Genomic DNA, 24687 nt, shown 5'->3' on the forward strand with positions numbered 1-24687 from the left:
TAATAGTTTTTACAATTAATCAATTAATTAAATTTTGTTTCTCGTCAGCCCATTATCATCCAATCTTAGCTCCGTCCCTGTAGGCCAGGTTCGAGGGACGTGTGGCGCCGCCGTGTGCTGCCGATGTGGGTGTGCCGGTGGCTTCCGGAGCGGGAGGCAAACAGAAAGTCCATGAACGAGCAAAATGAGCCTAGGTAGCCCAGCCCATATCGGTGTGTCCAGCCAGCCAGCCTCAACCGGCGGCTGGTTGCTTCAACCCTGACGCGCGAAACTGGCGGTGGCGAGCGAAGCCTATGGCCGGCCATCCGTGGCATGCCGCCTCCGTCTCCGTGTGAGGCAGGCAAGACAGGTATAAAGCGCAGCCAGATATCCGGATCTCTCCGTCTGCGTCTCCATTCGTTCGCGCCACAGGCAAGGCGCAGGTGTCCGCTAGACGAGGGAGGAGGAGGAGATGGTGCACGGGACGCTGGAGGTGCTTCTCGTCGGGGCCAAGGGCCTCGAGAACACCGTTACCTCTGTACGCATCGGCAAAATCTTCAAGATGGTCCCTTTTCCTGCTGTTTGTTCAAGCTGCATGTCATGTATTGTGGCCCGTGTTGGTTTCTTTCCACGAGGGGCGGGGCATTTGGCCTAATAATCGCTCTGCTAGCTAGTCTTTTACTTTTTTTAAGAGAGAAAAACCTGGGCTTGTATTGAAAACCAAACAGGGTTACAAACATCCAGCTACAAATATTTAAAAGAAAAGTTGGGGAAGCCAGCTATCGAGATACGATCAAATCAAAGTCCTGAGGCGCCTACAGTATGGACAGGTAAAAATATAGAAGTACCACTGGAAAAATACAGAGACACCTGAGGCCTTAGAACTCGACAACATCAGAATTCAGACCCTCGGCCGGAGTGAAAAGACGCATCCACTTCCTGGCCTCCGCAATGGCGTTGTCCACCTTGATCTTGCCTTCATCTTTGAGAAGGATGGTCCAACTCTACACGAATGATATATCAATGCGTAAGACTTCGTGTGATTTGTTTACAAACTTCCTCTCGATTGCTATTTTATTCCTAGAACGTAACATAGCCCACACCAACAATGAATAAGCCCAACATTCGAGAATTTTTTAGAAAACCCAGGAGCCAACTTGCTCATAAGTCAGTCACCGAGCGAGGAAACCGTTCCATCTAAAAATCTCACGCACAACACTCTATATGCACTAAGCGATCATACATCAAAAAAGATATGATCAACCGTCTCTGCTTTATCACATAAAGCACATATTTCACTCCCTTTTCACCCCTTTTTCCTAAGAGTAGTGGCAGCAGGAAGTCTGTCGTGGACCATTTGCCCAAAAAAAATTTTAATCCTGAGAGGTAGCCTACGTCGCCAAATCCTCTGAGCCTCCACTTCCTGACTCCTGAGCATCTAGAGGTTAGGACATTGGACTCTGGCTTTTACTTTTTTAAACCTAACTAGTATGAGAGTTGGCTGATATATTAAAAAAGATTATGAGAGGCTAGCTAGTCTTTATTGATCAACGGGTTAGAGACTTATAGCTATTAATTGTGCTGCTAATCTTGATTTGATTTATTCATTAAACATGTTGCTTGATCACTTCTTCGCCCTGCACTTTGTGGCATAAAAAGGCCCTGGAAATTGAGGGTTTGAATTTTTTTAATATTAATTGTGGATTTGCAAAATGGGACGTAACAAAAGATCGTAGATAGGACATATGAGTTTTTCTTACAATTAAAAGTGCTCAAATCCGCATCACTTGTTTATCTCTGCCCCCCCCCCCCCCCCCCATCCTTGCGATGAGTTTTTCTTGGCAAATTGAGCCCGCAGGCAACATGGATCCGTAAGCAATTCTGAAGTGCCGATCACAGGAGCAGAGGAGCATCATCGCAACTGGTGGATATTCCCATTTATTTGATATTTTTCTCCCCTCATAATAGTTATTTTCTTTCTCTGTTGTGCTTATGCATTTTTGAACATCTAGATGTTTTGCATTAAGAAAAATAGGTTGACCTCCGAGCTCTAGTGGCCTAATGAGATTTAATGGAGCAACTTGACGACAGAATTCAGAAGTACACTGCAACATTGCCATTATCTTGTGCAAATTCTGTTTTGTGGATTACTAGAATGTAGGTAATCCGTGATCTGCTTGAAGGATAATGGACATCAGGGGCGGATCCACCGTCAGGGCGAGCCCGGGCGGCCGCCCGAGCTCCTGGCCCATGAGGTGAGGCCCATTAGTCGAGTCACGAGTGGCCCAGGCAATTTCGCAGCCCACAAATTCAGCAACCCTAATCGGCAGTCCTGAGGGCGCAGCGCAATCGAGTGCCTCGCGGACTGGGCGACTGGCTGCGGGCAGCGGGCTTGCGGAAGTTGCGGCGGCCGGGCGGCGGGCAGGCGCTGCGGCCGGGAGCACGGCAGGCGGCGGGCCGTCGGGCGGCCACGACTCGCGAGCGTGGCTGGCGGGCGCTGTGGCGGGAGTGCGTCGGCCGTCGGGCAGCGGTGGGCGGGCGGGCGGGCGGGCGCTGCGGCCGGGAGCCCGAGACCCAGGAGCGTGGCGGGCAAGCCTGCGGCGGGCGGGCGCGGCGCCGGCAGCCGGGAGCCTGTCGGGCAGCGGCGGTCGGGAGCGCGACGGGGGCGGGCGGCCGTGAGCGCGGGCTCGGCGTTGTGGCCGGGAGCGCGTCGGGCAGCGGCGGGCGGGCGACCGGGAGCGCGGCGGGGGCGGGCACCGGCAGGCTGCCGTGAGCGCGGCGCGGCGAGCAGTCACACGCGGGGCGGCGGGCTGTGCTGTGCAGGGCCACAGGGCGCAGGGGCCAGCCGGCCAGGGCGGTCCGCGGCTGTGCGCTTGTGCGTGCTGACGTGCTGTGCTATGGACTGCGCCACTGCGAAGTGCGACCGGGAGCGCGCAGGACTGGCCGACTGGGAGCGCCGAGCGCGTGCTGTGCTGTGCTAAGCTGGTGTGAGCCTGTGAGGTGAAATGATAAATTAAGATTTTTTATATTGAGCCATTTAGATTAATTGATCTATAGAGGTGAATTCTATTTTGTATTTTTCTCCTATAACATTAGTATTTCTTTCGCAGAATATTAAGATATAAATAATGAAGGGATTTTTCAAACCAACATATTTGAATACCCAAAGTACGAGGGAGAGTCGAGTTAGTGAAGACTGTGATGCAGAAAATGATATAGTAGTTGTCACTCCTGCTCCTGCAACTTCTCGGATAGAATACAAAGGTATTAAAGAATTTAGGCAAGAGTTTATTATTGGCGATCCGGGACTTCGTATTCCAATAGATGAATTTGATCATGATATTAGAGATGAAGTTAGAAAAGCTTATGTGTTGAAGGGTTCGACTCAACCAATTGGACATACTTTCTAAAAAACAGTTTGGTAAAGATTTAAGGACTTTTTGTGCAGCATGGTTTACTAAATATGATTGGCTAGAATATAGTGTGGAGAAAGATGCAGCTTATTGTTTCTATTGCTATCTTTTTAGATATGATCCCTCAGAGTCATATTTTGGGTATGATGTATTTTCAAAAGTAGGATTTAGAAATTGGAGGAATGCATATAAATCATTACCTGAACATGTTGTATAGCATGCAATATTTTTTCTCGAAACCAACAACATGCAATTTTGAAGTAGTATATTGGCAATCTTTTTCTAGCCAGCTCAACTGCTTAAGCCTTTTGATATCAGTTCTCCAAAACTGCTAAATGGGACACCCTTGCGTGTTTCAGTACCTTTTAAGCTGTTACAGGTTTAAAGGTATATGCATCAACACCTATTTTCTTTCATTTATATGTCGCACCTGATGATTTGCATAACATTTTCAGGCTTTGGTCATAGACTATAAATTAACTTGGATTGTGAAGTGGCACTGCTGCACAGGGCACTCCGTCACTCCGGCACTGGCTGCCGCCGCGAGCTACAAATTCATTCTAGGTAAGGTACTAAGCTGGTTAGCTATCAAACTGATTTTGCTTGTCGAGTTGAGTTGTCTGTGTTAGAGTGTGTGATTTGAGGTACTGATGATGAGCAATTGAGAACTCTTTGCTTTGTGCAAGTGCAAAATATGCAATTTGAATTGTGCAATGAATGAATCATGAATGAAGAGATTTCTTACCGTGTATGTTGTGTGCTTTATAGGATATCAATTATTAGATCATCAAGACATCAATAATAAAGAGATTTTTCAAACCAACATCTTTGGATACCGGAAGTACGAGGGAGAATGGAGTTGGTGATGGACGTGATGCAGAAAATGAAACAGTAATTCCCACTCAGCTACTCCTGCTCCTACAATTACTTGTGTAGAATACAAATGTATTAAGGATTTTGTTAGCTTCGTTTAATTATTGGGGACTTATTCATTTCGCTTAATTATTGTCTTAATTAAGATTTTTTTTAATCTTATTTTAAAGTTCGCCCTTGCTGCTTTGCCCGGCTGGATCCGCCACTGATGGACATCACGTGAAAATAAAAGTGTACGTACTATGATGCAAGTCAATGATAGTCTAACAAAGTCTCAGGAAGTGCTTGATATGCCCTTTAAAAAGGGAAATAATTTCATATGAGATAACTTACTAAGCTAAAACAATACTATGGGGGCAACAAAACAGTGCTAACAAGTTATTATGAATTCAATTTTAAGGTAAGAAATTATTCTTTGCATTGTGATGAACCTTTGTGTCTCGGTTTTCATTCCTAACTAATATAAAAGATACAATATTCTCCTGTATATTCTAGAAAAAAGAAGTTAGGTATCTATTGTGATGGGCATACACTTCTCTAAAGAATAAAAAAGATCGTGCTATAGTTTCGAGTACACATATAAGTTCTCTAAGGTATTGGCTGATACTAATTTATTTACTTGAATTTAACTAGCGACTGTGCTCATGCATGCAGGAAAAGGAAGTAACCCTCAATGGAATGAAAACTTTGTCTTCACCGTGTCCGACCGAATTACAGACTTATTGATCAAGCTTATGGACAGTGATACAGGCACAGCAGACGACCTTGTTGGTGAAGCGACGTAAGTACATATTGTATATTCATGTCTGCAATTCTACCTTCTTTCTTTGGAAGAAGACAATAATGGTCCTGTTAGTATCAATTTTTTCATAATCTTTGCAGAACATTGGTCTTCAAGTTCCTACTGTTACTTCTGCCCTAGTATTTATGTAACTTTGCAAATTGAAATAATGTCATGTGATTCAAAGTTTAAAATGCGCAACTAAACTCTTTTTTTTTTTGGTGCAGGATTCCATTGGAAGCAGTGTATACGGAATGGAGCATTCCACGAACACTCTATAATGCTGTGAAAGATGAAAAATACTGTGGCGAAATCAGAGTTGGTCTCACGTTCACTCCCGAGGTAATTTCTACAAAACTGCTGCTGCGTTTATATTACATCGGATATTGAATGTCTTGAATCTAGTTTTAACTTCAACACCTTTGGTTATATGTGCCACACCCGTTCTCTTTTCGTTGCCATTTTAGATGTCACCACGACCGCCAATATACAGATTTGATCATACTTTTCCAATTATATGGTAAAGAAAACAACAGTTATATGTAACTACTCCTAAGGATGAATCTACTAATATAATTTTGTATGACAAATCTAAGCACCTTGATTTTGCCTCCATCTATATGTCCATGAAATTTTTTCAAATTTCTTTAGTAAGAAAATATGCAGCTTGGATATAGGGCATATAGAAGCGTTGTTTGGCCATCTACTTCTATAATGAATTAAGCAAATTACGAACGTCGGGCTGATGAATTTTGTAGTTAATTAGTACATTAAATTGTAAGATCTCATAATCTGTTAGCACATTTTGGTGAAGTAGGAACTTATTATGTACCAGGCTGTTTTATACGTACTAATTACACCAAATTTCTACTAGTTGTTGCTAATTACACCAAGAACAAAATTAAATCAGCTCTTTTGCCTTTTAATGGTCTGTGCATAACTTGAAAAGCACCATGGTTCCCGCTTTTTATCAAGCCCAGACTTGTGCAAGCATTACTTTCAAAGAGTAGATGATTACATTCGGGCATCCCTTGATTTTGATGAGTTCCTACTTTTTAGGTCGATCTAGTCCATAACTGAATATAGTAGCCTGAACACCCCTATGGTGCTGTCAAGTACTACTGAATAGTATAATTTATACATCTGTGTTAGGATACAGTTGGCAGTTGTAAAGCTACCGAACCATTTTCCTGAAATATATGTCCAAGATTTATTCTTGATAATATATCCGAAAAATAATAGATTATCTTCGTAGATTAGAAATCGAATATGAAGCGAGACACATATGATTTATATAAGTTCGGGTCTCTAGTTGGAGTAATACCCTACGTTCTGTGTGGATGATTATATATATGTATTCACCCGAGTACAAATAATGCGGCTAACTTATTACAAGAAGTATATCAGATCTAATTTAATGTAGAGCTAAAGTCACCGAGTTCCTCCTGTATCAAGGTCCTGATGCTTGACTCAAGTAACCGGAAAAAAGAGCCTCTCCTTGAGGATCCGGGTCTCCACCTTATATAAGGGTGATGTACCGTCTTCTATCTATTCGTGGTCAATAGGGGTATTTTTTGTCAGCCAAGTAGATAAATCTGTTATGCATACTAGTCTTCTCGAGTTGGGTAAGAAATCGAGACCTTCTTAATATACAACTTCTAGATTCCGGGAGTATAAGATACCACAGATTTGGTTCCGTAATATCCGAAGTTATCAAGTATGCATACGGTATACCCTATTTGTATATGGTATACTCCTTATACGTATATACCCTATAGATAGATATTCAACATTAGCCCCTTTACTTAGCAGAGAGGATTTCTGCAAGTGTCTACTTGAGTACCACTAAGTCCATGCTTGGTCGAGTAAGATAGATCGAACTCGCAGTCAAAAGAATCGAACAAGAGGATGCCCTATATCGAGCATCGAGTGGAAACACTTTTGGGTCGAGCGCCCTGCTATTATCCATACTCGAGACTTGATAAGGTCAAATAATATCGACTTCTCAACATCCGTCTCTGAGTATAGTTAAAAAAAACTTTCGAAGTTTGAAACAATGGGTATAAGAGCATTTAATGCTCGCAGAATACATATGAGCATGCAAAGATTCGCACAACGTCATCATCCTATCTTTTACGCCAATCGAAGTGCCACAATTTTCGTCTGAAGTGGAAATGATTTTTGAATCATATCTTGAGGCAAGACCTATTTAATTATCTATAGGGAGAGCTCCATTGTCTTATCCCCATTGATCCATATGCAGTTTTTCCATTGGAACTCATCGACCATTGTTTGCATTCTACTAAAAAAACTTCACCTTTCTCCTTGGATCTCATGACAGAAACCCCTGATTAGGCGACTTTGCTCTTAGGGGTGCTTGACATTATCTCCAACAAGCTACGACATCCAGAAGATTTCACCTTTTTCCGTTGTATCTGCACCCCATGGCGTAAAGTGTGTAGGACGGCAGAATTCGCTCCCTGGATCCTGAAAGAATTGTTCATGCATGAGGATGGCTTGGTGGAGGTCTATCACCTAGGAAGTGAAGCTGTTTTTGATCTTTGTCTCCGGGTTTAGTCGGTGACAGCTGGGAGATGATTGGGGCCTCTAACGGGCTCTTGATCGTCATCGAGAGAGGGCGTCAGATCAAAGGTAGGGTAATTAACCCAGTGACCGGATGGTTCTGTGATCTTCCATCGCTTTCCTATGATGTGTTCTGGGTGAATCTGGAGGGGTTTGCAGTGCGCAAGGATGAGGAATTATTTATCATCATTGTACCAACAATGTCGTGCTTTCATCTTTAGATGACGAAGGGCGTGCATGTTTATCTTATCAACGGACCACCATAGTGGTTGCAGATCTCTAGTGGTAGGTTTTGGTGGCGTATTTTGGATTTTCTGGATAGAGTGGCTTCAGAGGATCCATCGAGAGTTGTGGCGACATAGGAAAAATCGATACCCGAGTTTGAGATCTGGCAACCTGGTCTGAATGGTTCTCGACTGCTCCTGGTCGAATCTCGCGCATTTTTCCAAAAGGTTGGTGAACAAATTGATAATCCATCCGAGCACAGTGCATCGACACCGGTCTCCCTCCACGCGTTCAGCAATGATATTTGGGAGCCACTAGAATGGAAGGCTGTTTCTTAGGCGAAAGAAAGATCAATTCTACTAGGCATGACATCTGAAGTTGTACCATCAGTACCCAGAGTTACCAACCCTGGTTGAATTCTTAGCTTCCGTCGAATGAACTCAGCTTATGACCGGGACAATTATGACATGCTCAAAGTTTCTTATCATGACGATGTTTCCAGGACCATAAAAACTCTTGAGGGGAATTTCAAATAGCGTTTTTGTATATGGATATCATCGAAACTTTTTCCTTAGTTAATCAGTAAGCTTTTTGGTATGCCTTTGTCCGATGATTGCCATGAAACATTGTTGATATTTTGCCTATCTAACATGCTATTGTCACTATTTTCTTATCGATGAAATAGAGTTAGCACGAGTAGATGCAATCTTGATCCGTAGGCGTGTGGACCACCTTTAAGACTTATTAATCAAATATCCATTGATATCTAAAAACTCAACTAAACAAGCCATTAGATGTACGGCCCTCGAGTGAACACTCGAGAAGACCGTAATAATAATGAAAAGACTAGTGTAAAACTAGAAATAGAAAATATGATGGTCTTTTGCAAATTTTCATTGATTTGCGTGTTTAACCAGCGTTCAGACATGAACTTGACAGAGGGCACACATGGGATCGACTAGAACTTCAGAACCTTTTTTAGCCGTTAGGTGTGAGATGTCTGATAATCTCTTATGTTAGTATGCTTTATTAGGTGTAGTTGTCTATCATCAACTCGACATATGCCTCTACTGGCTCTTATCCAAAGTAGTCGATGCAAAGCCAGATAAATTTTTGCAAAAAACATATATAAAATTTACGAAAAGTATAGTAATATTATGTAGTCCCTGACTCTATGGTCGAGGAGAAGATTACTCGATCTTAGAGTAGAAAAAGGGCATAATTGTACCATTGAAGATATATGTTGTTATAGCTCTCGACTATCTACTCGATGACGGAATCGAGTGAAGAGTAAAGCCGTAGCATCAAAAGTATGCGATGTAGCCTCCGACTCTCTGCTTGATGTGATAATCAAAGCAGAGAGTAAAGCTGTAGCATCAAAATATACTTGATGTGGCCCATGTCTCTCTGCTCAATGACTAAATTCGAGTAAAAGATGTAGCATAAGTATTCACACAACGTGACTTCCGGCTCTTTGAATGGAGCAATAACCAGAGACAGAGAGTGAAGCAAAAGCATCGAATTGAAGTTATATGATATAGCCCCCGGCTCTCTACTCGATGAATGAATTGAGTGGACAGTAGAGCATAAGCATAAAAAAAACATGCGATGTAGCCCCTAGCTTTCTGGTCGATGTGATAATAAAGACAGATAAAGAGAGTAAGCATTGACATATTACTCTCGACTACACGCTTGAGAGCGCTAGCCCCCGAGCTCATGGCTATGACTGATTCCACGATCATCGAGTGACGTCAAACCAGTGGATGGATGAGCATTGAAAACCCACTCCCTCTCGTGCTCATTTTCACCACAACCGTTAATTTGACATATCATCACGACTATGCACTCATCTTTATAGAGATAAGAGGTCATAATGCCATAGTGATGCCTCGACTTCCGTCAGACGTGCCACACGACCGAGGCGGTCTCGCCATCACGCCCGGTGATATTGGATCTTGATAGCTCCGTGTGTACAGTGTGACTCGTTCCCACCACTATAAATAGAGGGGACTCAAGGCCGTTTGTTTTTCACCTCGTCTCCCTACACACTCACTAGAACTCGTAGAGCTTAAAGCCATGGCCTCCACTCCATCGTCGTCTCCTAAGCCTGGTCCTGAAAGTGAAGAGATGGGATTTCTCACCCTAAGACCCCTCGCTGGTTCCTCTGATGAGGAAGAAGCGATCAAGAAGCCTAAGAGGAGAAAGAACAGAATGTCCATCAGAGGTCACTGATCCTTTACCTGCCACTTTCGATGTCTCCTTGATGCCGATGCCATGGAACAATCGATGCAAGAAACGACGACATGCGTCGTGCAGGAGGGAGATGAAGATGTTGGTGATCTTGCTGAGATCATTGACCAGGTCTCCAATGAGGTCTTCGGTGATTAAGCCCCCTGAACCTCTGGTGATAGAGAGAACGCAGCCGCTTTCTCCATCGACAAGCGCCAGATCCTCTTCGCGTCCTGCGAAGAACTACTCAGCATCGTCCACATCAGTCAGCAGCTCTAGTATGGTCTTCGCCTTGGTCACTCTCACTGGCCTTACGCTGGATGGCACCCAGTCCCCGACGCAATCAGCTGCCGTTCGAGGGATGAGTATAGAAGATCCATTGACTCATTCAATGGGAAGTAGAACCTGCACTTTTTGCAAGAGCTAGATGGATCCCTTTCGTCAACTTTGCACTATCCACGCAGGTTAGAAGAAAAAGAAAAAGTGTGTAGTTGAATCAAATGTAATTGACCTACCTGTATTTTACCTTTTCTATGAATGAAACTGTTAGAGTTGATCGATGTTCTATAATTAATCGAGTATCTTGCCGTTTGGAGTAGATAATTGTACTGATCCTGGTCAAGTAACTTCGACTACTATGTAGGGTCTTTTCCACTTATGTGATAACTTATGGTGTCGGGCCTATTTCTGCACCTTTCGCAAGACAAGATCCCCAGCAGCGAGTTTACTGGGTTGGATTTTATGACTATGGTATCTACGTAATGCTTGCTGATACTTAGCTACTCGAATAGATGCTTTGACTGTGATACTCCTCGAGTAAATTGATGTTGTCTGCTTGTAACTGTTCTTACTCCTCCTTCGAGTAACTTTCCACTTGTGGTGATCGAAACTGCAACTCAGTCGGGAGCACTACTTCTGCTCCATAAACTAAGAAGAACGGAGTTTCATCGGTGGCTCTGTTAGTCGAAATATGAATGGCCCATAGTATGGAGGGAAGTTCTTTTACCCAGCGTTTCGAGTAAGCCTTTAGCCTGTCAAAGACCCAAGTTTTGATACCCTGCAAGACTATACCATTGGCTCGCTCAACCTGACTATTACTTTGAGGGTAAGCTACTGAGATGAAACAAGTTTTAATGCCAAATTCTTCACCGAATGTAGTGAAGGTCCCACGTCTGAACTGGCTACCATTATCCGTAATTATCTGATGTAGAATACCAAATCGAGTAATTATGCTCCTCATGAACTTCTTAGGGCTTCTACGGTTATCTTTCACACGGGTTCAGATTTGATCCACTTAGTGAACGTGTCGATAGCCACAAAAATGAATTTATAACCACCTTGGGTCCTCAAAAATGGTCCTAGGATATCCAAGACTCAGACGAAGAAAGTCCTTCCAAAACATTGGTATCTTTCGCACTTTTTGACAAGCTCGAAAGCATATTGGAGGACAGTCAACCAATAAAATCCTTGGCGAAAAGCTTTTCCGACCAAGGTGCGGTAAGATACGTGATTACAACATATGCCTCCAAGGATATCGAGCAATAGTTTATTGCTCTCTTCCTGTGTGATGCACTTCATCAATATTTTGTTACTCCCCTTTTGGTGGAGCTTACCATTTACCAATGCGTAGAGCTTGAACTTACGAGCAATTTTCTCTGTGGACGCATCATCATCAGGGATGTCTCGACCTTTAAGATAGGCTTGATACGGAGTCATCCAAGTCAGTTAGCGCTCAAGTAGTGCAACATCTGTGTCTGTGGGTTCTGCCTCGCTAACTGGAGAAGATTGCTGGTCGAGTTAGGCAGCATCAGTTCATCGAATTGTCGGGATAGATGGTTTGAGTTGTTTCTCGATGAAGACTCCTACGAGTACCGGAGCTCGGGAAGAAGCGAGTCTAGCAAGTTCATCCGTACCAGAGTTGCCACTCCTCCTGATGTGCATTACTTCTAGCCCTTCGAACTTTTCCTTGAGCTTTCACACCTCGCTCAAGTAAGTTGTCATGTTATCGTTCGAGCACTGGTACTCTTTTTGAACTTGGTTTACAACTAGCTGTGAGTCTCCTTTCACGAGAAGTCACCTGATTCCAAGCGATGCCGCTACACAGAGCCCATTTAGTTCTCCTTCGTATTCTGCAAAATTATTGGAAGCTTTAAAATCTAATTGAACAACGTACCTGAATTTGTCACCCATTGGGTATTTGAGTAAAATGTCAGCTCCCGAGCCCTGAAGCGTGAGTGATCCATCAAAGAAAAGCGTCCAGTGGACGTCGACCACACTTGGCCTTGTTTCTTCAACGCTTGTCCATTCGACGATGAATTCCGCTAGTACTCCCAACTTCACACTTGTGTGTGGAACATATCTAACATCGAATTCATTGAGCTGGACTGCCCATTGCACGATTTATTTGGCGGCCTCCTTATTGTGTATGACATCCTTCAGCGGGTATGTTGTCATGACGGTGATCATGTGCGCTTAGAAATAGTGTCATAGCTTCTGGGAAGACATCAAGACTGTATATAGTAACGTTTGCACTTGCGGGTATCATAGCTTAACATCGTGTAGGACTTCGCTCACATAGTAAACATGCCTCTAGACCTTGGTCTTCTTCTCAGGACATTCTCATTTAACCATCAGAACCATGCTTACAACTTGTAGGGTAGCTGCAATGTATAAAAAGAGTTAGCAGAGACGATAAGTACCTTTTTAAGTCCTGAAAGGCGTGCTTCGCTTCTTTCGTCTACTCAAACCGGTCATGCTTCTTTAGCAACTTGAAAAAAGGCATCGCTCGCTCGCCCATCCTGAAAATAAATCGACTAAGAGCTATAATGCATCATATTAATTTTTGAACCCCCTTCAGTATTCAAGGTGACCGCATCTGGTCAAGAGCCTCGATTTTACGTGGATTGGCCTCAATGCCTCGACTCGGCACCAGGAAGCTGAGAAGCTTGTCGGACAGAACGCTGAACGTACACTTCTCTGGATTGAGCATCATACAATACTTTCTCAGGTTGTCGAACGCCTCCTTAAGATTGTCAATTAATGCATCCCCAGTTATTTACTTGACCACAATATCATCGACACAAGCATCCACATTGCACCCAATTTGGGGCTGTAGATAGTTATTAATACACCGTTGATAAGTAGCACCAGCATTCTTTAAACAGAATGACATCTTTACATAGCAAAATACACCGGAGGGAGTAGTAAAAGTAGTTTTCTCATCATCCTCTATTCTCATGCTAATTTGGTGATGCCCCGAATAGGCATCTAAAAAATACAGCAATGTACAATTCGCTATAGAGTCGACGATTTGGTCGATGTGTGGAAGAGAAAAAGGATCTTTCAGACAAGCTTTGTTGAGGTCAGTGAAGTCGATGCACATTCTCCATATACCATTACCTTTCTTGACGAGGACTGGATTTGTGAGCCATGTGGGGTGACGAACTTTTTGAATAAAGCCCGCCTTAAGGAGTTTGTTGACCTCCTCCAGGATGGCTTGCTTCCTATTTTCTGCAAATATTCACTGCTTCTACATCACAGGTTTGGAGTCGAACTTAACAACTAGTCGATGCTTGATCACTTCCCTAGTGATTCCAAGCATATCGGATGGTTGCCATGCGAACATGTCTTGGTTTGCTCAGAGGAAAGTGATGAGCTTAAATTTCTATTTGGGGTCGAGGTTAGCCCCAACCTTAATCATTTTGTACTGTTTAGACGAAAGGAGGATCGTCTTGACGTCTTCATCGGTCTTTTTGTTGCCAGTGCCATCGTTGGTCTCACCCTTGGCGGCATCTTTGGACTTGGAGGTGTCGGCAAGACTTAAAAGCTTGGAGTCCTTGACCTCATCGGTGGCTTGATACTTCTGTTGCTTGGAAACAGCGCCATTAGAAGTGGTTGCGGCTCGACTGAGGTGTTCGATCATATCTAGGCTCTACTTATCACATTTGATCGCTGTGCGTTGATCTCCCTAACAGTTATGACCCCTTTGGGACCCAGGATCTTGAGCATCTGGTATGCATAGTGCACCACTGTCATAAACTTGCCCAGCATTAAGCAGCTTAGAATCACATTGTACATTATCTCGAAGTCTGTGACATTGAAGGTAAGCTTCTATGTATGGAAGTTATCGACCGTGCGAAACATGATCGGCAGCTCGATCTTACCCAGGGGCATGGTCAATGAGTTGGAGGTTATGCCATGGAAAGGTTCGACTCCCGCCTTACTCAGGAGGAGATGGACACCCCGCAGGATGCCGCATGCCCTAGACATCCACCAGACCACTTGACATATTCATCACAGCAGATACGTCACCGAGCTAGAGGAGGGCCCAACAAACGGGCCAGAGGACATGCTTAGGCTTGTACTTAATGGTACCATTGCTTCTTTCTTATCACCGATGTTTTTATTACCTGTCATAATATCTTTCATGTACCGTATTTTTATTTTGTGATTCTATTCAGACTATTGACTCGTACAACGACCATTATGTAGCAATCATAATAAACATGTCGACCAAACATACAATGGTATATACGATACCCCTAGTGATGTACTGACGCTTCACGTAACATGCCTTAAGGAATGAAAAAACAGTGCAAGTCAAATACGAAATCAAATCCTCTCCCGACCACTAGAACACATTGATACTACTCCCAGTTGTTCCTCTGACCCGCCATGCGAGACGGGATATAACATCTTCTGACATTCCTGGCTCTAGCTTGTCGCAATTGTTTATGTAGTTCCTTGATGACGACGTGAAGGTGACGGATATATTCTTGGATGTGTGGTTCTATCCACAGGTCAATTTAGGACTGGAACCCGCAATCATCCATCTGAAAAAAGTGATAGATAAGATAAGTAAATGGTGTTGAGAAAATAGTAAAGAAAGTGAGTATTATTTGTTTGTACTCTAAAATGTGGACAACGGAAGAATCAGCGTCCTGCGTTACTAAAATGTTCATAAACTTATACTACAACAGCATCTCCATGTCGACATGAATGAGCAAGGAAGAGCATTGTGGTTTTTGTAAAAATCTCTACCATAGACGTCTAAATGGGGGTGTGGAGGTGATGGATCGATGGGGCCATCGAGTGGATGAGGATACACCATTGTCTCGATGCAATTCAAGATCAAGAGATGTGTGAGTAGAGAATCGATTGGGTGTTGTTTATTTACGAGAAGTCCTGGCGGTATTGGACAGATACGGTAGTATTGAAAAGCCTATTAAGAGTAGCACTGAAAAGTCTTTTTGTTATCCTGCATCGAACTATAGCAGTGAATCATACACTCAGTTTTAACCATGAAATGACAACACCTATGCCATGAATCAGGCTTTGGAAACGAAGTGATCACACGACTCAGCTTTAACCATAAAATGATAACACTAAGTACTAAGTACCAGCTACCTCTTTCTTTCGAGAGCTACCTCGACACATGCATCTATGTTGCCCTTGTATCATTGAAGATCCAGAGCATAACAAGATGGAGTTGGAGATAGAAGCGCACGAGGCACGCATGCCACGATGCAACTGCGGTATAATAGGAAGCCTGAAACTGTTCTCCTTTGCCACGATTGCTTGGTTCCGTTGTGGGGTAAGTGTGCATGACATCCTACCATGCTACGAATTTCATCTAATTCACCTGCTTCCCTCCAACAATATGATGAGCGCAAATGTTCAACGGCTAAAGATGAAGCTACAAGATTCCCTACCTTACATCAACTACGGCTACCAATACATTTTTTCTAAGCTCGATACTTTCATAGGATTCCTTGCCTTACATGCAGAGGCAATAATAATTTCTTCATGAACTATTGCAGAATAAAATGACCATACCAAGCAACAACTTTTACAGGGAATATCTACCAAGCATCAATGCTACAACTTTTTCAGCTGTCACAGGTAATCCTATGCTTCAGCCCCCAGCAAAGCCCGTGCATCCAGTCCATACACCAGCCCCTATCCACTATAAATAACACCACCTTCATCCATTTATAGACCACTCATTTCTCAACTCTTTTAACTGCAATGTCATTCTCAGCTTCACCAAGTCCACCCAAGAAATATTGGAGGATTTTCATCTCTCATAGGGTCGAACCGTCGATGTGCTTCTGTGGTGACCCTTGTAGGATTCACGAGTCATATGACATCTCCTACACCTATGGCTTACGCTTCTTCATATGTGCTAACTACAGTACGACAAGTCTCAATTTGAACAGTATGAGTACCCACCAGTAAAGTGACATAGATCACTCATGTGACACTTTCCATACGATTTCATGCACTATCTTACTAATCTCTACTCTTGTTTCATTTTTTCAGTCTCATCCACCTATCTGTAACTTCATTGGATGGCTAAAAATAGAGCAAACTGAGGACTAGAAGCAGTGGGTCGACATGAGCATGCGGTGGAGGAGGCAAGCTTATGAATGCTGGGAGTACGAGTAAACAGGAGGAACTACGGCTCAAGTGTCAAGAGGAGCATATGAGGAAGGCAGCGAAGGAACGTGCTGTGGCTGAGGCACGTGAGGCAAAGAGATAAAGGAAGTAGGAGAGGGTCCGTCACTCTAAGCCCTGATGCCCTGCGAAAGGGCAAATATCCTAGGTGCACTCAGTAGAGAGCATCTATTGTGATCTGGCCTATTTTTATTCTCTAAGACATTTTAGATTTAGCAACGACACGCTATTAGGTTAGTCTTTAGGCATACCATACATGCCAATATTTATTGTCGTCATCTATTTATGGTTAGGGTTTATTTGTGCAGCAACAATAAACTCCATATCCCATGTAATATTTGTCAGCGTATGTAACCTCCGTACCGGTTACTATTGTTAAAAAATAGATTTTTTTTTTATAATTGTCCTATAAATAATCTTATTACAAACAAAAAATAAATTAAAATAGAAAATGATCTATCGCCAATCCATATGGCAACATGAACCTACAATCCTGTTGCCAAAAACTAGGGTTATGTCACCGTATGAGTTGGCGACAAGTCATCTCGCCACAAAGGCCTGACGATAGGATCAACATGTCGCCAACCAGTTGGCGATTAGTAAATATCGCCATATGGTATCGCGACATGTCCCTAGTCTCCAGCTAGCGCGACGATATTATACTATTCTTGCAATTTTCTGAAATCATCAATTATTTTTGCAATTTTTCAATAAAATATTATTATTAAAAAATTGCAGAGTGTAATTGTGTAAGACGTGTGCAGGCTTCCAAGAGCCTATAGATGGCAACCAATTTTTTTTCCTACTTTTGTGGGAAGCATGCAAGCAATAGAACATGAGCCTTTCCTGATTGTACACAAGGTTCACCTTGCTGTTAGCTTCCACCCTCTTTCTTTAGCTCCGTGCTAGGGTGATCCTTTGCATCGTCGAGCCCATGTTGTAGCTTTGGTGTGTCATGTGGAATGCTTGTCCTTCACTTGGTTATGCCGTGTATGTTGCATGTTTGTTTTGGCGTTGTGCTAGGCCGCTTTTAGCCCTCTCTTGTTTTAGGGCCTTCGGTTGGTCATTATAATACTAACTCTTAATGAAATATGTGCTAAACATGTTCTCGAAAAGAGAGTGGCACCAAGGTCCTAAAAAAACCAATACATCCACCATGAAGAAGAAGACCGATAAGAAGAAAGTAGTCTCGGTTCTCAAATTCTTGAGAGAAAGCCGGAGTGCAATGACTTGCCAACCTTTCTACTATTGAATAATGTGTGACTTAATCTGTGAATTAGAGAACATTTATGATAAGGTGTCACTGCCTCTCCTTTTGGAAGGATATTTCAACCTTATCAGAGAGGCTTAGCACAAAAACACTAACAACATAGATAACAACTTGATTGACCTCTTTAATAACTTTATTTGGAAACTTCACTTAAGGGAAGTGAAAAAAGCTAGAGCCAAATATACTTGGACTAATAAACAACTAGCTCCAATAATAGTGAACATTGATAGGTTTCTTATGTCCAGTGACTGGGAGCAGTATTTCCCCTTGTGTCATGCATGGAGCTTGACTAGGGTTGTTTTAGATCATAATCCTATTTGTTTGGATTTAGGGGAGGCTGAGATACAGAGGTGCAAATACTTCACATTTGAGAGGTAGTGACTCTTAGTTGACAATTTCAAAGATCTTGTTCATCAAATGTGTCCGTAGAGGAAAGCAAGAAAACCTGATAATGGTTATTCTATGGATAAATGATATGGAAGCCTAAGTGCTATCAGACACTTTATGAGAGGTTGGTATAGACAATAAATTGGGGAGCAGAAAAAAAAAAACAAGCATGATATGCTGGCTCAGCTAGATAGGCCTAATGACGAGGCAAACTATGAAGGGTTAGCTATGGAGGAATGAGAGCTTAGATACAATTTAGAACAAAGCCTTGAGAAAATTCTTTCCATGAAGGAAATTCTTTGGAAATAGAAATGTGGAAAGACCTTAATAAAACAGGTGACAACAACACAAGATTTTTCTATCTGCTAGCCAATGGAAGAAGGAGGAAGAACTTGATCCTGTCTGTGGAAACCGATCAAGGTCATATCAGCTCTCAAGATGAAATTAGGGAATATATATATATATATATATATATATATATATATATATATATATATATATGACTTCTATAAAAACCTTTTAGGATCTGACTCTAGAGAGGGGTTAAGGTTACATGAATCCTTCTGAAACAACCATAACAGATTGCCTACTGAGGCCAAAGACATTCTGGTCCATCCCTTTTCTACTCAAGAGATTGAGAAGGTCTTCGTGGACATAGAAAGAAGACTTTGCCACCGGCTCTAATGGTTTCACTGCTACCTTCTTTAAGTTCTTTTGGGACTGTGTCAAGGAGGATATCTTTGATATGTTTAATGATCTTTATGCAGGAAGGCTGAATCTGAAAGGATCAACTATAGTGTTATAACATTGATGCCTAAGGTCAAAGAGGCCAACACCATCAAGCAATACAAGCCTATCTTTCTACTTAATATAGATTATAAGGGTTTCACCAAGGTCCTTAACAATAGATTGACACCAATAGCCAAGGATTTTGGAGGGGTGGTGATCCTACATGAAGTTATACATGAATTAAGAAGAACAAGACAACAAGGGATGTTGGTGAAAATTAACTTTGAAAAGGTTTATGACAAGGTAAATGGAATTTTCTAGATGAAGTCATGAAAGGGAAAGGGTTCCCTCCTAGGTGAACAGAATGGGTCATGCAATTTGTTAAGGGGGGAAGAATATACATTAATATTAATGATTAAAGGGGATCATTCTTTAGAACCTACAAGGATTTAAGACAGGGTGACCCTCTATCCCCCTTGCTTTTCAACATTGCAATTGATGTCCCCGATGTTCTGATAGACAAAGCTTCCACCAAGGTCCTGTTCAAAGGGGTTGTTGACCCCCTGATTCCAGGTGGGATCACCCACATGCAATATGCTGACGACACAATTTTGATGATTGATGATTCTGACAACTAAGTTCTCAATCTTAAGATCATCATGTACTGCTTTGAATGGCTCTCTATACTTAAGATTAACTTCCATAAAAACGAGGTCTCTTGCTTTTGGAATGAAACATGATGAACAAGAAAGGGTAGCAAACATGCTCAACTGCAAACTGGGACAACTTCCTTTAAAATACTTGGGTATTTCTATCTCAGACCACCACTTAGGATTTGTTGTCTTAACTAAGATTCTAACAAAAATGATCAAAAAGTTAGACCCATGAAAGGACAAAAACTTGACCTATGGGGGCAGATTGACCTTGATAAACTCCTTCCTAACTAGCTTATCTATGTACACTATGGGATTCTATCTCCTTCCTAGGGGGTTTACAGGAAAATGAACACTGTGAGGTTAAGATTCTTTTGGAGAGGGACAAAAGATGTGAACATATATCATATGACTAAGTGGGTAGCCATATTCAAGCCTAAAGAGTATGAGGGCCTTGGTATCCTGAACACTTTGATAATAAATGAATGTCTACTTATCAAGTGGATTTGGAAGATTGGTTCTGGCTCTGAGGACATTTAGTATAAGCTACTCAAGGCCAAATATATGCCAGATGACAACTTCTTCATATCCAGGCGGAGAGAAGCTTCTCAATTTTGGAAATGCTTACATAAGGTCAAACACTTATTTCAATGAGATGTTGTTCATAAAGTAAATGATGGCAATAAGGTCTTCTTCTAGAGGGATGTGTGGTTAGGAGAGACTCCTTTAAAAACACAATTATCTGACTTGTTTGACCTGTGTGCTGACCCAGATGCTACTTTCTTTGATGGCTGGGAGACACAAGTGGGAGGTTCAGTTTAAAATGAGTCTAACTACAAATGACCTGCTCCAAAGGGAGGAGCTGTCATACAAGCTGCAAAATGTCCATTTGAATGATAATGAGGATGAAGTGGCTTAGACTCTGGATAAATCAAGAAGATTTACCACCAAATCCTTGCACACGTTCTTGACTTTTGAGGAGGTATCCTGCAAGAGGGCTATGACACTCTGGACCTTCAAAATACCACTTAGAATTAAGGTGTTCTTATGGCAAATACTACACAATAAGCTCCTAGTGACCACCTCCCTCAAGAAGAGGGGTTGGAAAGGGAGCACGAATTGTCTGTGAGCTCTGACCTGATGCCTTCTTTTACAATTTGTAATAGGTTGATCTGTGTACTTGCTACTTTGTTCGATCTGTGCATTTGCTATTTTGTTTCTTAGAGGTTTTAAATTATCTGGTCTGCAAGATTCTTCAGCTGTTAACTCGTTTATAGAAGATTTTCTTTTTCTTCTTCTGATGTTGTGAACTTATTGATTAGCTTTTTAATATAAGTTGAGATAATCTTTGTTAAAAAAAAATTTGTGACAATAAGTTCTCTTCTTTGCTAAGTGCTGCCTAATTACAACACCCAACATGCATGCTGCCAGTGCTCTTTCGCATAAGAACACACGAGAAAAACAAAGAGAGAAGGAAAAAAGAAGAAGGTGCATGCACTACTCTACGACTGCAGTCCTCGGCACGTACGTACGGTTGCAGGCTTGCAGCAGAACCGTACCTGAGGCTTGAGTAGCTAAGTCAGGTTAGCTAGTTGTGCAGTGGGTTGGGGCCCTGGGGAACCAGCCTCTTGCACTCGCCGTACACCGCCATTGCGCCCACGTCGTCGACACCGGACGCCGGCGGCAGCGAGCGCGCGGTCCACAGCGCATGGCTGCCGTGCTCCCGCGTCGCGGCCGCCACGTCCGACTTCAGAGCTCTGCAGCCGTAGGTGAAGGTGGCCAGCTCGATCACCAGCAGGAGCAGCAACAATAGCGTGGCCGGAGACGGAGTGAGTCTCATGGTGCAGGAGTTGGCTAGTGGAGTGGAACGGGTGGCTTTGGCTAGCTTCTCTCTCTGGGGGCAGCTCGGCAAGTGCAAGCTAGCTACAAGTGCTGAGATTTGGGTAGGTGTTCTTTTTTTAGCTGATTTGGGTGGGTGTTTTTGTGCTGTGGCCTTGTGTGTGAAGGTAGGGGGAGATCGCCAGATGGGCGCGTGGAAATCTATCAGCTCAGGCTGCGCTCAGATGACCCAAGGGAAGAAGGAAGCTTATCATCTGACTTAACTGTACGGATAGAATTAAAGGTAGTCTAAGGCTATGTTTGGATCTGCTAGAGCTAATTTAGCTTAGCGGATCCAAACAGATCAGCTAATAGGTAGCTAACTATTAGCTAATATCTCAACTAATAGTTATTTCAATTCAACCTAACTAATTTTAGTTAATAAATGACGAAAAGACAGTATTGCTCTTTCATATAACCCTATCTCTCTGAATGAGTAGTACTAGCCAAGGATAAGATAATTATTTACTAGTAACAATCCAACCACTTATTAGCTAATGTATCCAAACATACTCAGTTAACAATTAGCCAGCTAACGATTATCATTAGCTATTAGCTAGCTAACTATTAGTTCTAGCTCATCCAAACAAAACTTGAATTGATCTAGACTATCCTATAATTTTAGGCTTTTTTATTAGTACTTCGAACTTACCAGTATATAATCAGTGGTATTATGATAATATTGTATTACAGTAATGTTGGGTATGTAATTTTATAGGTTTTTTTTTTTGTCTTGTCCAGTATGTTATGTTCAAAAAATGTGGATTTTATTTTGTAAGACATTATTTTATATTTAGACTATTTATATTATACTTTTCGTAAATTTTAAACTTATTTGTTGAATTTATGATGTTAAATTTTTTAATATATTTATATTGTATTTTTAGCAAATTTTATATTTATATATTGAATTCAAAAAATTTCATCGGACACACCTAGCAATTAAATCCTGCTCTGTCACTACTGTGACGTGACTACTGCTAACTCACAGGGAACCTCACATATCAGTAACTATGTTGGAGGAACCGCTTAACGTTTCGTATTCCTTGGTTCGTGTGGTCATTTATATCCATTGAATATGGTGGTGGTTGTGGTAATTGTTCATTCCGTACAAGCCATGAGAGTAAAGGGAGAAAATGCTGCGTGTGCTTTTTCATGGAAAATGTTTAGTTAAACTGACTATATTGTTGGCCATGTAATAGATAGTTTTTTGGCCGTTGGGTCGGTTGCTTGCTTTGTTTTTTGCATGGTTAATTGTTTAAACTCCCATAATCCCACTGCTGCAATTTGCAAATGTGAATTTTTCCCTATGATTCGTGTATTGGTTGCAGCAGCTGCTGATGTGTCCAATTTATGTGCCTGCCTGTTGATGCCATTAAAATTGTTGTACTCCGAAGCTGCGATGAGCTGGGCCTTTAACTGAAAGGGGACGCTTCTTGATGGACGCTCCGTGATTACAGAGCCCACCCTCATTCTATTCGGTCTCCGTTAATTATCGGAGATCCCGATCGGAACAGGAGTAAAACGCGTCGGCAGGTGCGTGGTTGGCTGCGCGCAGGCTGGAGAGGCACGCGGTAACCTGAGGCATTGGACGGAACGGACCGCCGCCACGCAGAACGCGGTTCTGATGACGTAATTTTACAGGATGATATTGTCACCGACATGTTACCGAATGCCATTATCACAGGCAGTAGACTAACTCTCACACGTGTAGCTACTTTAAACGATCTCTCCCCTTCTGCGCGTGCCGCCGAGGACAGGCGGATGGGACCGGTGCGGCTTTCTTTTGCCCACTGCAACGGGACGGTTCTGGGCTGGGTGCGATGAGAACGCACCTGCTCCGAAACCGGCCTTTGGAAAATCTGATTCTACGAAATTAAGTGGAGAAATGGTTTGATTTACATATGATTAGATATTGATAATAGTTAATATATCTTGAACTGAGATAGTATGCATCTGTGTATGTTTGCTCTTCTTCATGTCTAATTTAAGTTGACGGGTTTTGAAATTAGCAAATTCTTCTCTGTATATAAAACATTACGTACCGGAAGTTCTGTTGTGAACAACGGATATCCGGTGTGGGCAGTATGTACTCGACGAACTATTTCCTGTAGAGAGCAATTTTTTAAGCGAAATTGGAGATCAATGCACTAAAAGTTCAGTGAGTGTGGTGGCTACACTGGAGGGTATCATCAGAGCATTTTCAGTGCTGAAGCAGAAATGAATGCAAACACCGGATGGTCCGGTAATGGACTTTGAAAGCGCCAAAGTATTTTCTGCAATGAGAAGATTTTTAGGCCAAGTTTTATTATATACACTGGATAGTCCGGTGCTGTAATTATGAACACTAAAAAATTTACCAGATCTTTTCTTGCAGAGAGCAAATGTTTCCTAAAACAGATAGTGTTACGTTCACTGGATGGTCTAGTGTTCAGAGCAGAACACACCAGAACATCCGGTATTTACGTTTTCTACAGGATGTGCTCTGAGTTGAAGTTTTTGATTTTGTGCTAACCTGGAGATGTTTTAGAGTGTGAAGAAATGTGTTTGCTTATTTCAAGCTGTGTGTATGTGACAGATGCAACTTGGCAGTAGATGACGGGTGATCGGGGCTAAGCGGGCCCTTGGTGCCAAACGATCAATGAGGGCTGGACGGAGTCAAAGGTGAACCTAACTGTACACATAAAATTCGTATACATACTTTTATGTGATATGGTCTTAAATTCCCTTGCATCTGGACAATCAACTTGTAGAGTTTTGTTGCTTGGTGTTCATCTTTTCTTGTTTCTTTGCTGGTTGTGATCTTTTGAGTGTTAAGATATATTAATTAATTTTAAATGAAACCTATGGTTCATATACCATCCGTGGTGTCGTGTTGCCTCGATTTTCTCTTATTAAAACTTCTCTCAATTTTTACTTCCGTTTTAGTTTTGAGATACGTTGGGTGATCCAAATAGGATAAAACCATCGATTTCGCAAGAAATTTGTTGAGACATCTATTCATTCCCTTTTGTCGTCAATCTCGTTTCTACAGACCTAGACCCGACACGCTTAACGGATGCAAAATTACCCCGGTCCCGAACCTGGTGGGAACCCAAAACCCGAGCGGGGACACACGGGCATGCCGGCGGCGGCCGAGAGGTGAGGCGAGCATGCTGGTCGCCAAGAGTAGAGGCCGGCGCGGCAGCCGAGAAGTGAAGCGGGTGCGACGACTGGAAGGTAGGCCCGGGC

General features: G+C 42.5%; 1 pseudogene; it reads left to right on the forward strand.

Moving 5' to 3' along the window:
• Positions 1-451: 451 nt before the first annotated feature.
• LOC133918011 (elicitor-responsive protein 3-like) lies at positions 452-5436 on the forward strand (annotated as a pseudogene).
• The last annotated feature ends 19251 nt before the right edge of the window (positions 5437-24687 follow it).

The sequence above is a fragment of the Phragmites australis genome, chromosome 5, assembly GCF_958298935.1.
Source record: "Phragmites australis chromosome 5, lpPhrAust1.1, whole genome shotgun sequence".
Classification (NCBI taxonomy): Eukaryota; Viridiplantae; Streptophyta; class Magnoliopsida; order Poales; family Poaceae; genus Phragmites; species Phragmites australis.